The sequence below is a fragment of the Ursus arctos genome, chromosome X (assembly GCF_023065955.2).
Source record: "Ursus arctos isolate Adak ecotype North America chromosome X, UrsArc2.0, whole genome shotgun sequence".
In the NCBI taxonomy this organism is placed as follows: domain Eukaryota; kingdom Metazoa; phylum Chordata; class Mammalia; order Carnivora; family Ursidae; genus Ursus; species Ursus arctos.
This window is the reverse complement of record NC_079873.1, coordinates 19,033,842-19,037,405: the sequence shown is the minus strand read 5'-3', so window position 1 is coordinate 19,037,405 and position 3,564 is coordinate 19,033,842. Positions and strand designations below refer to the sequence as shown.

The 3,564-nt window shown below is 39.4% G+C and overlaps 1 pseudogene; it reads left to right on the top strand.

Annotated features, from left to right (window-relative positions):
• Positions 1-2,118: 2,118 nt before the first annotated feature.
• Positions 2,119-2,565, top strand: LOC113242193 (calmodulin-1-like; annotated as a pseudogene).
• The last annotated feature ends 999 nt before the right edge of the window (positions 2,566-3,564 follow it).

Genomic DNA, 3,564 nt, shown 5'->3' with positions numbered 1-3,564 from the left:
AGAGGTTTCTTTCTGGGAATAATCTGGGTCAAGTGATAGCTCAGCATCCAACTTCCATTTAGGGGAATGTTCCAGGGCCAGGACACTTCTTGGACAGTCCTAGGGTGGGGGACAATAGGTCATGCAGAGGCTACTTCCCCAATAGTATTCTAACCAAATTTGGAGTGTATTAAAGTAGAGAATTACTGGAGTTGCTCCCTCTCTATTAGTTGACATCAAGTCCTCAAGGACAGACTAGTCTGAAGGGTCAGTCTTGTTACAGTAGTAGTTTCCTTGTATTTTTTTCTTCTTTCTCTTGTCCCAGTTATTTAATTGGAAATTTAAACCTTATGTTACTTGGGATATTGTGAGTTCAGTTCAAAGCTGTTTGGAGGTAGTGTTCATTGTAGAACACCAAAGGAGATAGGGCTCTGGTCAAGACGGCACCAGGGACATCTCTCGTAATTTTTTTGGTGTGTTTCCTGGGGATGGGAGGATTGACATGGAGGAGGACCCCCAAAATGATTTTTGTACTATTGGAATGAAATTATCCTATGAAGTTTGGGAGTCTGTCTTGTCATTATAAACCTTTGCCTGACTCCATGATGTGGTAGATGCCACGTAATATTCTGTGCCCAGACTGAAGGACACCATGATGATTGGAAAAATAAATCCTGGTGCCAGAAATATGACTAAATGCTCATTTCACAATATGTACACTTCTCCAATATAGTGTTCTCGTAGTATGTAAACTTGCTGAAGGAAACCTTAGCTAAGAAAGATCTCAGGCAGAGAATCATACGTGCTTCAGGTAGGGGGCTCATCTGTGTAATTGTGACTACTGAGAGCATAGGAAGGGATACTGATAAAGGCCTCCTGTACTCTGGAATAACTGTAATGTAGCCAAAGCAAAATAATCAGTGCTGTGGAACATAGTGTTTCCTATACATTGTCTTCCCATCAGTGACCATATGGCACATTTGTAATTCGGTTTCTCAGTTTTCCACCCGGACTTCTTTTCCACGTTCAAGAAGGATGTAATTAATATGACCATACATGTTTGACATGCTTTGCATGACCTAAGCACACTAGAGAAATGTCTGGCAATAAAAAGACATAGTATATAGACTAGGAGCAAGCTGGGATTGAGGATACAATGCCAATTTGCATGAAAACCATGTCTTCTCAGCACAGATTTAGGTGGAGTATGGTTCATGACTCTTTCCTTGGATCGGTTTATAGATGACTACCAAAATAGTTTTTGTTTTATAACTTTAAATGAGAAACAGTGCAATGATGTGTCTTCAGAAGACTTTTCCTCTCTATCTTCTCCCTTATGCTTGATCCTTGTATTTTAAGAATTTTGTATCAAATATCAAGAAATTTTACTTTTACAGCCACAGGTTGACGAAACCAAGAAGAATCAAAGGTAATCAAGTAGAATGATCCGTTAAAGCCAAAAATGTTTCTGTGCAAAACTTAGTAGTTCCACTAGAGGGTAGCAAATGGTTATATTTTATACCTTCACAGTGACTTATTTATAAAATGCTCACTTTTCTTTCTTTCTTTTTAAGATTTTATTTATTTACTTTTTAAAGTAAATTCTACACCCAATATGGAGCTAGAACTCACAATCCTGAGATCAAGATTTGCATGCTCTACTGACTGAGCCTGCCTGGTACCCCAAAATGCTCACTTTTCTTAAAATTAGAAAAACAGTTCTGGAAAAGGGAAAATTATATCTGAAATACTGCTTCCTTTGGAGAAGGTAAAACACAGTTGAGTTCAAATCTGTAAAAGAAAATGCAGATAAAACTTCTTTTCCTATTAAAGTAGTCTCTTTAAATGGCAAGAAAACACCAATTCTAGGCCTGGTTTCTAGTAACTTTTGACCTGGATTTGATAAAATTTTGCAGAAAGTCGTGGGTCCTGTATTGACTATTTTTCCTAATGTTATGCGATGTATATGCTTTAAAATGACCTTTCCCTGGAGTTGGGCAGCGGCAGGGGTACGGGGCTGAGTGCACACTGTGCTGCCGCCGCAGCAGCAGCAACCAGTGGAGGTACCCCTGCCCTCACAGCCTCTGCGCTGGTAGAGCCACCCTTGTGGGCTCTGCTCTTCCTTCCTTTGCTAGCACCATGGCTGATCAGCTGACCGAAGAACAGATTGCTGAGTTCAAGGAAGCTTTTTCTCTATTTGACAAAGATGGGGATGGCACCATCACAACAGAGGAGGTTGGAACTGTCATGAGGTCACTGAGTCAGAAGGCAGCAGAAGCCTAATTGCAGGATATGATCAATGAGGTGGATGCTGTTGGTAATGGCACCATTCACTTCTCAGAATTTTTGACTCTGATGGCTAGAAAAATGAAAGATACAGTCAGTGAAGAAGAAATTTGTGAAGCATTCTGAGTCTTTGACAAGGATGGGAATGGTTACATCAGCGTAGCAAAACTATGTCATGTCATGACAAACTTAGGAGAAACACAAACAGTTGAAGAAGATGAAATGATCAGAGAAGCAGATATTGATGGAGATGGATGGGTCACCTTTGAAGAATTCATACAGATGATGACTGTAAAATGAATACCTACTTTCAACTCCTTTGCCCCCCCCAGAAGAATCATGTTGAATCTTTTACTCACCTCTTGCAAAAAAGCTCATTTATTCATTCTCTTTCTATAAAGCAAAACTGAATGTCAGAAGTGCCTTCTGTCCACACACAATTTGCATGTATTGGTTGGTGGTCCTGCCCCCAAAAGATCAAGCTACATGTCAGTTTTATATATAAACACTTGTACTACCTTAATGATAAGGAAGCTCTTAGTGAACTCCTTGCAGTTCCATTTGCTAATGATTAATACACTATTTGGGCTTGCCAGTTTTTCATCCGTGCAGCTTAACAATTGAGCACAGTCAGACATTTGTATTAAAAATGAAAAATGAAAAAAACAAATTTGAAATCTATTCAAAAGGGGGGTCTAGTCCAGTTTGTTAATATGTATTGTCATAGCTGGTTTACTGAAAACAAACATTTAAAATTGTTTTGCCTCAGGATGCTGTACAGAAAGATGAGTGAAGGATAAACTGTCTAGATGTGGCCCCACTTAGCAGGCTAGCCCTCTTGTACTTCTGTGTGTCCTGATCCCTGGTGATGGTGACACACATCCTGGTGACATCCTGCGTGTGTTGGTTTAGCGTTGTCTGTGTTTTACCAGAGTGAAATGTGTGTCAGGCTGTCACCATTCACACACAATTTTTAAAAAGAAACCTTTAACAAGGGAGCATCTTGGGACTCTCTGTTTTTAAAACCTTCTGAACCATGACTTGGAGCCAGCAGAGTAGGCTGTGGCTGTGGACTTCAGCACAACCATCAACACTGCAGGTCAAGAAATTGCAATTTATGACCATTCCAAGTTGTAGATGCTAGTCTTTTTTTTTCTTCAATAAAAAGATCATTAACTTAAAAAATAAAATAAAATGACTTTTCCCTGGATTCCCATAGTGGGTCACGAAGTTGTGTTGAAATAAAATTTGAATTTAAGAGAACACTTGGAGGAGTTAAATTTGACAGTGGAATAATAG